This window comes from Panthera uncia, assembly GCF_023721935.1.
Source record: "Panthera uncia isolate 11264 chromosome A1 unlocalized genomic scaffold, Puncia_PCG_1.0 HiC_scaffold_16, whole genome shotgun sequence".
NCBI lineage: Eukaryota > Metazoa > Chordata > Mammalia > Carnivora > Felidae > Panthera > Panthera uncia.
Window position 1 is genome coordinate 65,995,477 of NW_026057576.1, and position 14,336 is coordinate 66,009,812.

The 14,336-nt window shown below is 43.1% G+C and overlaps 1 protein-coding gene across 7 annotated transcripts in view; it reads left to right on the plus strand.

The window, feature by feature from the left end:
• The first annotated feature begins 9,235 nt into the window (after positions 1 to 9,235).
• The window catches only part of MBNL2 (muscleblind like splicing regulator 2), a 158,024-nt gene continuing 152,923 nt past the window's right edge, over positions 9,236 to 14,336 (plus strand). For all 7 annotated transcript variants that reach the window (XM_049647502.1, XM_049647501.1, XM_049647504.1 and 4 more), the window contains exon 1: positions 9,236 to 9,460. The gene's annotated coding sequence lies outside the window, so the exon portion shown is untranslated. The remainder of the gene's footprint in view (positions 9,461 to 14,336) is intronic.

Below are 14,336 nucleotides of genomic sequence, written 5' to 3' on the forward strand. Positions count from 1 at the left end.
CTTTTAGAATGTAGAGTTTAGATGAGATTAAGATTTAAAAGGGTGGTTATGCCCCCAGGTCACTTTACCGCCACCATAGGCCCTCTGCTGGCCAGGAATGCCTGGGCAAATGGTCTGCGACATTTGACTAGGGAAGAAAGTCTGGTCCAGCCAAGATATTCTGGAGCCACGGGAACTTCCAGGTAACTGTGGTTCTAAGAAATGAATAGAAAGTAGCATTGAGTCATTATGGTAGCTGCCTCATGAGTTGTTGACAGAGTTCAGGACCCTTATAAAGTAGGAAGATTGAACATCAAAAAGAAGATGTTGAGTTGAATGAGGTGAGCATATATAGGCCCAAAGAACAGAAGAAAAAAAAAAAATTTGTCTGGACTAGTGTTTCCCAAAATGCATCCCCCAGAATATCATACTAGTTAGATGTTTTTAAAATAAAAGGGTCTGTGATAAAATAAATTCTCAAACAGAGCTAACTATATCAACCTTTTTTGGAGACTCACAAAGTACATTCCCAGAATAAAAGCTCTGAGAAGTCCTTTCGTGAAAGTACACGTTTATTGGTGATTCCAACATTTCCCGAGCCTGTTTGGCTGTTTCCTTTGGGAACTTTTTGAGACTGTCTTGCTTTGGGGATCACTGTGTAATTCTTCAAGCTCCTCGGGGTCACTGCTGTGTCTTGCTCACTTTAGATCGTCCATGTTTCGATTGGGACCGATATATGGCAAGTATTTGATAAATCCTAATCAGATGAGTGAAGGAGTGGATCCAGGTAGGGCAGAAATCCTGGGAGAAGCAAAACGAGGCAGAGTTGGGACAGAGCATTGGAAAGCGTTTCATTAAGGAACATTAGACGGTAGAAAATCAAAACCAGTTCCATTTATTTTTTTAAATGCTAGCTGGTAATCAAAGCTGCACTTATACACACACCTGACTCTACTTCCTGAAGCTAGTCCGTCCCTTCACTCGGGGATAACGGTGTCTCCTCCTAGGCAGTGAGCTCCCATACCCCCGCTTGTCACAGAGGCTCATGGTGACCTCTCCAACATCGCCTTTTTCCTCAATCCCACCCACTTCTCCGCCTTCTGGGAAAGAGGTCACTCCCGTTCCATCAAAGAGCCCTCCTAGGGATCTGGGCTGCTCATGGGACATCAGTGAAGCATGAAATCCCAACTCTGCAACAGCTCACGCCAAAGTCGGCATCAAAGTGGTTCTCCATCGGGGGTTGTGACTCTTCCCTGGTCTTCACACACGTGACTCTAACGACCCTGGGAAGCACCTTAGGAGATGTTACTTCAGCTTGGATGCTCCGCCTCAAACACAGTTTCTTACTCATCCTGTACCATATTTCCGTCCCCCCACGGTTTATTTATTTATTTGACGAATATTCATCATCAATCCCATGTGTCAGGTTCTGTACTCAGCACTTGGAATATACCAGTAAACAAAACAGAAAAAGCCCCCTGCCCGTGAAGGGCTTATACTCCAGTGGAGAGAAGGAACGACAAACAGTAAACATCAAGGACACGTTTGATGGACGGGAGCCACGATGCGCGTCCGGACGCACGGGAGCCGGAGCTGTGGGAAAGGAAGGGAAAGTAGAGCGAGTTGCTCTCCTCCCATCCAGGGGCTACTGGACCCCTGGCCAGCGTGACCTCTCATTCAGGAGCTGGGTAGGAGGTAATGGATGGACAAATCTTCGAAGTCAGCCCACGGGAGGGAGAGCGTGCCAGCCGCCTAGAGCATTTCCGGTTTGGGGGATTCTCTTCTCTGTCAGAAACACCGCTTTAATACAAGGAGGGGGAGACGGGCCTAAGAATATTCATCCTTTATCATAGGTAAAAGATCAAATTATCGTGGACACCGCAGTACATATGAAGGAAGCATGGTCGTTCCCGCCAGCCTAGGAGAACGGTGGGGATAAGCAGCGAAAGGTATGTATAAAGACTCATTATTCCTTCCTCTTTGCACTTATTTCCAGAATTCACGATTTTGAAAGGCAACGGTTATGAGCAAGTGCCTTTCCCCATGAATAGCTGGCAGCATCAGCGTCCTCTTTGTTTCATGTTCTTTTCTCTTGGCCCCACAAGCATCTGAAATTCTGGAGGACTATTAGCCTCACCCACATTTCAGAAGCTTGTTTTCAAATGACCTCAGTTTCAAGGCGGGGCATGTCCCGCAACCTCTGACCTGACCTTCTTTCTGCAACTTCAAATGCTTTTAGGCCTCAGGACAGTAGGCCTGATGCAAGTATCACACCAGGAAAAAAAAAAAAAAAAGACAATGGGACCCTTGACATTGGCTGACATTGGCCAGCCTATTGGGCCCCTTGCCTTAGTGCATGGTTCCCAAACTGTGCTATGAAACATGTGCTGAGAAAATGCAGTGAACTCACAGGGGTTCCGTGGGACATTTTGTTCCCAGGGAAAACACAGCCATGCTCAACATTTGTCAGACAGTGTGCAAAATACTAATTCAAGGTAATTCAGCTTCAGTATGAGACTCATATTACATTTTCCTTTCGATGATACCCTCTGTCTTTGCAAAGTTGGATTTTTAGCAGTGGCTAAGGCAAAAAGCAAGTGCCGCACAAAGATCAATGTGGACCGAGAAATGGGAGTAGTGGTTCCAGTCTGATTTCAAGCTTTGAGAATTGTATGCAGTGCCCAACAGGCACTCACAATCCATTAATAACTTATTAGGGTTATTTAAGAATGAAATCAAAACAGTTTTTTTTTCTTTCAAACTTTTTGTGTTAACTTTTTAAACAGCTACAAAGTTGTTAAAACATAAACACTTACTAAGTTGTTAGGATCTAATTACTTAATAAATAAAACAATTAGGTGTTTCTTTTAGCCTAGGAGCACGGTGAAAAAAGATACAGAACATCAAAAGTGCTACAAATCAAGAAAGTTTGGAAATCTCTACTCTAGTGATTATTTTTTTAATGTTAATTTAAAATTTTTTTTAACATTTATTCATTTTTGAGGGACAGAGTGGGAATGGGGAGGGGTAGAAAGAAAGAGAGAGAGAGAGAGAAGGAGACACAGAATCCCAAGCAGGCTCCAGGCTCCAGCTGTCAGCACAGAGCCCAATGCGGGCCTCAAACCCACAGACCACGAGATCATGATCTGAGCCGAAGTCAGATGCTTAACGGACTAAATCACCTAGGCAGCCCTATTTATTTTTGAGAGAGAGACAGATAGAATGTGAGCGGGGGTTGGGGGAGAGAGAGGGAGACACAGAATACAAAGCAAGCTCCAGGCTCTGAGCTGTCAGCACAGAGCCCTACACGGGGCCCAAACTCACAAACTGGGAGAACATGACCTGAGCTGAAGTCGAATGCTCAACCCACTGAGCCACCCAGGCGCCCCTCTAGTGATTATTTTTTTGACATCACTCTTCAGTGAAATCTCAGCAGAATTCTAGAACCTAAGAATGATGATGATAAAAACAGTAATAGTAATAGCGAACATATATTAAGAATTTATTATGTGCCATGTTTTATGCAAAAGTTTTCTCACATCATTTCATTTACATGCTTTCACAATTATTTTCTATTTTCCTTAACCCAGAAATGATAGTCCTGACTTTTCTCAGAGTCTTCTGCTCTGGACCGATGGAGAAAATTTAAGAACCAGTTGATCTTTCTTGTGATAAATTCAGTGGAAAACACTATAACTTTTTTCTGACAATTATAAAACCAATGTTTCTATTCCCTGCTGCATTTTTCAACAATTTGCACATTAAAAACAAACAAACAAATCAACCAAACAAAAACCACCTATGTTTTCTAAAGTATGCACATTTTCACCAGTAAAAATCCATCAACCAAAATTAAGTCAGCACTGATCCATATGAGGCACCGTGGAGGTTACGAAAAGACTTTAATGCATGGTCTCTGCCCTCATGGGACTTGTGGTAAGGTTTATACACAAAACAGCTAGAGGAAAATAAAAAAAACCGTATATACTAAAGGACTAAAGGACTACTATACTAAAGTAGACATGTGTAGGCTAGAAGGAGTATACTGAGAGATTATACAGGGAGAGAAATGAGCCCTGAGACCAAATTGTCACAGACCAGGCCCATCTGCACTGTGATTCCTGTCTCACTTCTTGCAGTAAACAACCTTCTCCTCCTTTCTAGCCATCTCTTCTGGAGAGTCAACACTTCCATCTGTTCCAGAACACCTATCTTTTTCCATTCGAAGGAAGATTTTGTTTCTATGGAAATCACCTCCATTTTGAACATCATCAGAGATAATTTTCCTCTTGCCTATGAGCTTGCTAACTTTGGTACCTTCAACAAAGGGAGTGATCTCATAACTGCACTGTGCCTTTTGGTTTTTATATTATTTCTCCTTTCTCTTCTCTAGCCTAACTTTCTTTTTTAAATATATGTGTGTGTGTGTGTGTGTGTGTGTGTGTGTAAGTATAATGTCTATATATATATATATATATATATATATAATGTCCATTGTTCCTGTGCCTTCACTATCAATTTTTTGTTTGAGCCCTGCATTTCTCTTTGCCATTTTATTACTAATGTTATTTTTAAGTTTATCCATTTAACCATTCATCAACAATTTAGTATGTGTCTGCTATTATATCACTGCATGTTCTAGGTCCTGGAGATAAACTGATGAACAAGAAAGACGTGAGTTCTTCTCTCACAGAGACTAGTGGGGTACATAAACAAGCAAACCATATTTACAACAGATCTTGATGATTGCTATGATGAATATAATGTCAAGGGGCCAAGGAAGCCATGGTGGTCAGGGAAGGCTTCCTGGAAGAGATGATGTGTATTTTGGGTATTGATGGACAGAAAGATGATAGATGGGTATGAAAGGATTCAGAGATGTTCATGCAGAAGAAACCCAGGCTGTAAATTAGAAAGGGCATAACACATTTTAGGGATAAAACTAGTTTAGTAATTAGTGTTGGGTATTAAGTACGAGGGAAGTGAGTTCAAGAGGAGTGGTGAGAGCATATATTCAAGAAATAGGCAAGGGATTCATCATGAAGATAAGAGGCACCCCTCAGTGACTTTATGTAGATAATGGCATGATAAGTGAGGGCCAAGATTGGAAGCAGAGAGGTGAAGAGTGGACAGAAGAGGATGAGGACTTAAATTAGGGACACAGCAGTGAAGATGGGGAGACACGGGCGAATTCAAGAGATAGGAATTTATAGAATGTGGGGGTGTTTGGATATTGATGTTGAGACAGAGGTGGGCATCAAAGGCGGTTGTGGCTCCATTCACTCAAGTGGGAAATGTAAGAGAAATGTACTTCAATAAAACAAACAATGATTTTAGTTACAGACAAGGTGAAAATGAGTCATCCCTGGTCCATTCAAGTGACAAATTGGGCCTAGAGGTTAAGAGAAAGGGACGGAGTTATAGATCTTGAATACATCAACCTGAAGGAGATAACTGACAACTTCTTTTGGACAAATGTCTTTGGTTTTGAGTCCTGTGTCCACCTTCTTTACTTTGACATAGGTCACACTTTCTTGGCACTTGTTCTATTTGGTTTCTCAATCATTCTCCCTTCTATTTAGTATATCATGACTTCAATAAACATTAATTTTCTTTGCAGAGTTTCACGGCTTCCAATATTGAGTTACAGATGGAAGGAGGAAGAGAAGAGGAAGGGTGAGGGGAGAAAAAGAAAAAGAAAGAAAAGTCCAGCTTGGATCTGCAGTATGTTGTATTGATCAATTCATTAATTCAAAACACATATTTATTACTGGGCACTTCCTGTCAGGTGCCAGGCACATACTAGATGAGAGGCTGGAGAAACAATAGTGACTTCTAATGCTGATGAGCTGGTTGAGTAGATCTTCAGTAATTTACCAAACAAATGTATCTCCATACCCTATAAAAAGTGCTATAAAGTAAACAACATCTATAAAATCTTGCTACTCAAAGAGTAGTCCATGGACCAGAAGCATCAGCATCACCTGGGACCTTGTTAGCAAAGCAGAATCTCAGTATTCACCCAAGAACTACTGAGAGAGAATTTTAACAAGATCCCTGGGGGATTTGCACGCACGTTAAAATTGAGAAGCACTGCTCTGGAGTGCACAGGCCGTGAGAGAAAAACAACAGGTGGGACCTAAACTCATCTTGGGGGTCAGGGAAGAGTTCCCTGAAGAAAAGGCTTCTGATTAGGCTAGAGAGGTAGGTTAGGGCTGGATATCATGGGACCTTGTAGGCCATGTTGAGGACTCTTGTCTTGTTCCCAATCCCAAACCGCCATAACAAAATGCTACGTAGACTGAGTGGCTTAAACCACATAAATGTGCTTTCTTGGGGTTCTGGAGGCCAGAAGTCTGAAATCAGCTTGCAGTGTGTCAGGTTCTGGTGATGGCCTGCTTCTGTCTGTGTTGTCACTTGGGTGAGAGAGAAACGATCTCTCTCCCTGATGTCTTCTCTTTTAAGGGCACTAATTCCATCATGAGAGTTCCACCCTCATGACCTAATTGTCTCCCAAAGACCTCATCTCCAAATACCGTCACGTTGGGGCTGAGGGATTCAACACAGGAATTTGGGGGAGACGCAGTTCAGTCCATAGCAAAGATTTTGAGCAGAGAGAAGAATGTAGAATCATCAGAATTCTACTTTCAAGTGAATTCTTATTTTGACTGATGTGTGGAAAAGGGACTGAAGGGATCAAGAAAACATGCAGGAGGCCAGCTAAGAGCCTGTTTCAATAGTCGTGGTGAAAGACACAGATATCTTGGACAAAACTGCATTGGCAGAGATGGAATGAAGTGAAACATTTCTAAACATTTAGTACAGAACCTAATAGGCTTTGATAATGGCTTTCGTATGGCGGTTGGGGAGAGAGCATCAAGAATGACCGCCAGGTTTTTGGCTTGTGCAATTGGATGGATATGATAGCAATTCTCGAGATAGGAATCATGAAATCAGCAAGTTTACTCATGGCACCTCACTAGATACGACGAAAATGTAGAAAGAACAGTAAGAGTGGCCATTATTTAGTGGACATTTGTCATGTGTCAGCCACCGTATAGATGTTTTAAGTACATTATCTTGATATACTATGCAAACCTTGCCTTCCGAGGTGGGGCGATAAGCTCACCATTAGGGGTTTAATGGCCTGGTAAAACGAACAGCGCAGAACGCTTTCAGAGGAGAAGAACGTCAGAGAAGACAATGTGAACAGAGAAGCCATAACAGACAAATGAGGATGCAAGCTGAGGTCTAAAGGTTGGATAAGATTTTGTTAAGTGAAGCCCTTGGGAGTCAGGTCTGGGGATGGACTGTGGGAGCCAGGTCCCAGAGAAATGAGCATGCCTCCATCAGGAGGTTCACTTAGGAAAACAGTGTAGAAAAAGTTGAGTTAGAAAGTGGGGGGGGGGGGGCAGGTTATGAAGAACGTTGAGAGTCTGTGATTTGGATTTTAAGAAAGGAGGCATTGAATATGAGAGGAGCATGACTTTGCATGATGGGAAAACCTGTCTGGCAACAGGGAATCTTCTTGAATGTGGGGAGGCTTGATCCCAGAGGCCAACTTACTGGCATTTATATTATCCAGGTATCAGATCAGAGTTCTTCACTAGCCAGGAGGAAAAATCAACAAGACCTCATTTCATTGAATGAGAGTAGGAGAACGAGTCAAAGATGACTCGAATTTCAGGAACGAAATGAAGGGAATGGTAATTTCATAGGCAGAACCAGAGAGATGGGAAAGAGGAGACAACCTATGGTTGTCCATTTGCGTGCAGTATAATACTGAGTGTATCGCTAGCTAAAAATAATTTTCTACCAGTTTGACCGTAGAGATTATTTAAATTTTCAGAAAAAGATCGTAGTAGACAGAAACCTAAAAGTTATACGTGACGACGGATTTACACTGGGATGAAAACTGTTGTAATTATTATTGTAAGCATGAAATCAGAGGGGAATAACGTGTGATATTCTATTGAAGAAATAGCCTAGAAATCCCAGGAAATGCTGTGTTTTTAAACTGCAGTTAGCAAAATCAAGGGAAACCATTACATCCCACCCCAAATGGTACTTCATTACAGATGCACTGAACAGTTGCTTATAAACAATAGTGCGTTGGTTCAACCTTCCGGATGAATGGGTCTTTGTTCCTGCTTTGGTCTGGTCTTGGAATCATGACACTTCATTTTTTAAATTCAGAATGTTGTGTTTAAGTGGAAGGAAAATGTATGCTTCTTTTTGTGTTTTCCAAATGCCATATGAGTTTTTTCAGAGCTTGCAGGAGCACTGTTGACTGGGGGGAAAAAATAAATAACCCATACTAACCTTTCCGTTTCTCTTTTCCTGCTTTATCTCAGGGAACTTCGGCACGTCTAGACAACCTTTGGGGAATGGCACCCGATGGTGCCCCTTGGATCATGTGCCGTGTGTGTTCAGCTGTGAATATCCTCCTGTAATCACTGCTTCACTGATGACGATATGGGCCAAGGCACCGTATTTATCAAATGGTACCTGAGGTACCTTAGGATTAGGTGAAGGCACACCTAGTCGTCTCGCCGTGGCCTGCCAGCAGGACAAAAGGGTAATGTGTAGATATCAATTTTATTGTTCAGAATTCCCTAATTGAAGACCCCAGTGGCTGGAAAACTTAGATGAAAGCTGTACGAGCCACAGTAATTAACCGCTGCAGTAACAGATGTTCTCCAGGAAAACTGTGTGCAAGGGGGTTAAGCATGTTTTGATTTTGAATATGCACTTGGGCTCACACATTCTCCCTCACTAATAGGAATCAGCTGTAAATGCCCTCCCTGTAAGGTATTAATTTCCACGGCAGACGCTGAATTGTTTCTCCCTTTTCAAAAACCAAAACCCAAAAACCAAACCCATGCTTTGTCAGATGGGAGAAGGACTTCAGCTTCTCCTGCACAACCTGGGTTTCTTTTTTGAATCTGCGGAGTTGGTATCGTCGAAAGTCTTTACAGCGCAGTCCCAGGCTCTGGGCTGGCTGTCTTGGAGGGTGTTTTCTCCAGCTACCCCTCTCCCGGCTCTGCCAATTATGTGCCACTTTGTCTTGGTGCTATGATTGCTTTCTTCGGAGAGGGAAATTCCTCTTTCATCAGTATGGACGCACTGTTTTCACACACCGCAAGTGCTGTGCTGCTGTGTCACTCATCCTATAAGAGCCAGTTTCAGACGAGGAGGGCTGACGAGCTGCCCGGGGATTGGCTGCCCCCGGCTGGGAGGGATTTGGGGAGGAAGGGCTGCAGCTTTACAGCAACAGAGTTTAGACTGTCTTTGCTTCATCATCTGAAGGCAAAATTTTCCAGATACGGCAGACGGCTCCCAGAGTACAATACACAGGGAATGAGGACTATTTACATGGAAATTTCTGCCTCATGATGCAGTGGAGAAGCCTCGGCCGCTGGATTCTGCCAGATGTTCCCGGGGTTACTGTAAAAGGGAAAAAGAGGCAGAGCTAAACAAGGTAAGAGAATCACCCCCCCCCTTTTTTTTTTTTTGAATGTTTAAAGAGTTTGCTGCAGTATATGGTGCATTCCATGTGTGTTGCTTAGGGAAGCCAGGGAAACCGGATTCCACTAATTCAAATGTAACACTTGCCGGGGACCCTGGAGTTTTACGTAACATTTTGATTTGAGGGAAAAAAAAAAAAAAGGAAGAAAGAAAGAAACGGCAAAAGCTTGAATCTGTGCCGCCTGACTGGGGTGAGGCATAAAACGAGTGTTTATTTCAAAGAAGAGATCCATTTTATTACTCAACAAAAACTGTGAATTCCTGGGAGCGTTCTTATGTTCTTGTTCTAGAAAATTTTCATTACTGCCCCAGTTCGCTCCCGAATAAATAAAGTTTACGTTGATCCTGCTATTTGAAAACGGACTGGTAATGAAGAAGAAAAGGAAAACTTCATAGTAAATAACCATCGGTTGAATGTTTAGCCAAAAATACGTCTATGTGTTAGAAATTAGGGACCCACCTAGCCCTATAATGCCACGGCTTTGAGTTTCAAAAGCACATTTTTTAACAAGCCAGCAAGAGGTAGCTTTCTGACAAGTTTTCGATACTGTAGTTCAATGTTTACATTTCTTTTTCTGAGCCTTTGTTTCCAGCTTAAAAGTGGAACCATTATATTCAAAAGTAAAGCTGGGTTAATAATGCTTACTGCAATTATCTGATCTTTATGCATTTTTAATGAGAACACACAGCCAGCAGAATAATTTAATGAGGGCAGGCTAGCTTTTAAAGCTGTGTCTTCACTATGCCGAACCATATCAACTTTCTTGCCGAGAAGCAGCAGGGAGAAATGATGGAGATTTATTTTTAACACACTTGGCCCAAGAGAAGGAAATGATATATTTGTTAAAGAATTCTTTCTGCCCTTTTCCGTTTTAAATTTCTGCCAGGCATGAGGAAACTGTGCTGTTTTGTTAGGCCTCGGAAGCATGTGTTTACAATAAATGTGTAACATTTTTAGAATAGTTAGCAAGCACTGAAGCGAAGAAAAAAATCTGACTTGCCTAACCACTACTACCGTGAATGCTCTTCGAGAAACATTACTGTCCTTTTAAAAGACAAAGGTTAAGTGGAAAGACAATTTGTTAATTTGGTAATATGTGCATTGGGGAGCTAATAAAGTGGGGGAAAAAAGGAGGGCATGCTTATAATCTTTAAATAAGATGAAGTTTCTTCAGCTATCCTGCCTGTTTTCTGAGGAGCAGTTCAAATATTCATTTAAATAAGGGCAATGCCACGTAGATTCTTCCAGACCCACTGTTTTTACTTTCAAGGAGAAGTGCAGGACACTAGCCCAGAACTTCTGACGTCATCCCCCAACTATTTCTGCTGGGTGTTCTTTTATTCAGGCTTGTGGAGAGGAATATTGCTTTATGTCCTGGCCAGGAACATTCTGACTCTCACTTGGCAGGTCTTGAGTTATGTCTTCATATTTTAGCCCGTCCTTTCTAAACCCTAAACCCATCTCCAGCGTAAATAGGACATCTCCTACCTGCCTCACGTCGGGCGGGTCTGAGCAGGTTCTCTGCAGGGTTCTGGCCGTGCTGGCGAAGAGCAGTGGGGAGCGGAGCACGGGCTTTGCTTCTGGCCCAACTTCGCCTGGCACAGCCCAGTACTGCCACCTGGGTGGATAGTGCCTGTGGCCTCATTCCCAGTTCCCCCGGAGCCACTGTGTAGGACCAAGGTTATGCCACCAAGTTCGTGGCTGGCCGTGATGGTGGGAACAGCTGCTTTTACATAAAAAGCACCATGCCTGGTGCAGATGGGCTGAAGGAAGGGAAGTCCAGTACTGCAGGCTGTTAATCTGTGTCACAGGTGGTAACCTGGGTCGGAGAGATCAGGGGAAGGTAGCGTTTAATATGGGGCCTCTGAAGGGAGAATTACCAGACGAACAGACCGGAGTTCTGGGGAGTTCCCGGTTCTAGTTTACATTCCCTTTCCAGCTGCTCGTGTAGCCCTAAGCAGGCACCGTCCTTCGTTCTTCTCTCTCTTAATAGAACTGAGTAATACTTGCTACACTTTTCTCTCATAATTCCAGCATTCATTTTGAGAGGCCTTGACCTTGTACCAAAAAAATAAATAAAATAAAATAAAATAAAAAGAAGTCATCTGTCTCTTGCCACAATGAGCTATTTAAAGTACAAAGGGATAAAACCTCCGTATTAATGAAACAGTTGGCAAATGCCTTAGGGTATTAAGATAGTCATATTTCCAGAACCCTTCACTCTACTGTGTGCTCAGGTCAATTTTCTAGGGATATTTATCCTTAAACCAACAAACAAAATTTCCAAGGAATTCAGAGCATTGCTGTTTGCATTTTCTCCATCGATCTCATGCAATATACCAGAAGCTGTGCCAACCAGACTATTTCAGACATAGGCCTTGTAGTGCCCAAAGCATTTAGTGCTATTTTTGCTTTGACTTTGCATTAAATTTGCGAGAGTAGATTGAATAAGAGAGAGAATATGAGGAAAAGAGGAAAATACGCTTGCAAAATATACTGGTTATGTAGCTTTACTGGTTACCGGCCTGCCTCCTCTCTGCTAGTTGTTTTAATTTGCTGTTGCTATGGCGAAAACAAATCAATATCACATGGCCACCAGCCAGTCCCGCGCTCGGGGAGCGCCATCGAAATTCAAGATCAGGCACTCAAGATTCCGAGCGAGAATTGGGAGAAAAGCATTTAGATTTGAGTTTGAGAGAATTCCTGACGATAGACTGACCAGGCTCAGTCTCTCATGCCCTTCCTCTCCCTTTCCTCCTGCACTTTCTTACTGATAATGAGAGAAGATGGGGGAAGAAGGCATATTGATTTGTTTACATTTTCCAAAATGACAAAACGTATCGTCAGCATAGAAGCAGGTTGGTAACGTTGCAAGGGGTAAAGGATTCTGACTGATGAAAGGTGATAAAACTGTGGGGCATGTTTGTTGAAAACATAGTTTGGGGGCCTTGAATATCTCTGGGTACAGCTGCACCTGAGAGCTGACAGGGTCAGAAACAGTTACTGTGTCATATCAGGCAGAGAAATCTGGCAGCTCGAGAGAGCAGGGGGAGTGGAGGCGAGGGGCATTAGAGAAAGGTGGGGGTGTAAACCATCAGCCAGTAGCAAAGTCAAGGCAAAGCTGTAGGTCCAGAGTCAGGCCAGGTGAGCACGGAACCCCAGGGACAGAGGGAACAGGGTAAAGGACTTCGCTCCTTTCACAAAGTCTGCCCGAAGGCCTGGCAAGGAAAGAGAGGAAGGGGCTGCAGAGAGAAGCAAAGGGGTCATGCGCCCAGGCGTCCTTTCTGGAATGGTCCACCGAACCAGATGGGCGGAGTTGTGCTTGGCCGCGTGGAGCCAGGGACTTGATATTTTACGCATTGGTTTCTCTCGGAAGAACGAGGCAGGAAGACATAGCTGGGCTTTTAAATTAGTTACAATACAGTGTTTTTCTCCTGGTTTTTTTACTCAGCTCAGTTGTTTCTTAGGTTTTGTGTGCAAACTGGGGGTTGCAGCTGTGATAACATTCATAGTAAGCAGTCCAGGGTGGCGTCAAGGCTGAGTCTGCATCAGGTCGGTGCCTCCGAAGGCTCAGCAGCCAAGGCTAGTCCCGCTTCTGTTGTGAGAGTGAAAACAGTGTGAAAGGTAAAGCCCCAGGGTTTCTTTTGTGAACCTGAGCCACAGGCCAGTGGACAAACTTTCAGCTGGCCCACTCCCCTTGACGCGGGAGAAACGCTTGGTAATAAAAGTGGACCCAACGACTTACCTTAGCGCTCTGACAAAGAACGCATTGTCTAGAAGATGCTAGGTCAGTATATTCCATCAATCAGTCAACAAGTGTTTATTAAACACCTCTTGGGTTCTCTGGCTTTTGCTATTCAGTTAAAACGAGTCAATTACCTAATACCTGACTTAGTGTATGTGCAAAATCAGCGGCAGAAAGAAATGATGCAAAATTGTAAGTTTTAAAGACTTTAATAAATGTATTGGTTAATGTTAATTTCACCTTGACTATCAGGCATTAATTGTAGGTTTCAGATTGTTCTTGGTGTTTGGTGGGGGGAGAATAAGGGAAGGAATTTTGAGTTTTAAATGTCTATATGCACTTTCCTCACCTCTGTTACTTTCCTCAGCATAAGTGCTGTTTAAATAACATATAAAGATGTAAGATGGGCAATAGACCTATGAGAATGTGCTGGAAAGTCCCAAATAAGAGGCCACTGAGAGCAATCACCCAGTCTCAGCAAGCTGAGATTCAGCCCCAAAGTGACTGGGGAATATGGACGCATCTAAAAAGCCTTAAACACCAGTCACCAAAAGGAAATCCTAGATCCTCTCCCATACTCCAGAGCCTCGGGGTACCTGGGAGCCCCTGATGTAATTATCTCGCCATCCCCGTCCCAGTAAGGAAACCTGATTCCCCACCCTGGAGCATTAAACTACCTCCGCTTTTCCCCTTAAAAACAGAGTTACTTAAAAAAAAAAAAAAAAAAAAAAAAAGGTTTCCCCTTTTAAACACAAAGTTTTTGCTTTCCTTTGCTTATTTGTTGTTTTCTTTCTTTCTTTCTTTCTTTCTTTCTTTCTTTCTTTCTTTTTACTCTAACTTTTTTTTTTCTTTACTCTAACATCTCTGTGTATTTTCTGGGTGCAGACAAACTGCAAGGTTAAGGACTCACTTTGTGGAGAACTGAGTGGGAGACTGAGGGACGTAAACGAGCCTAAAGAAGTCTTTTTAGTTACGAGTCTTGGCAGGCAGATGGGCTGTTCTAAGGTTTAGGAGCATCCAGGCAGCTGGCTGCTGTACGAGCTTGTGGGGGGGGGGGGGGGGTGAGCCCCCCTCAGAGGACAG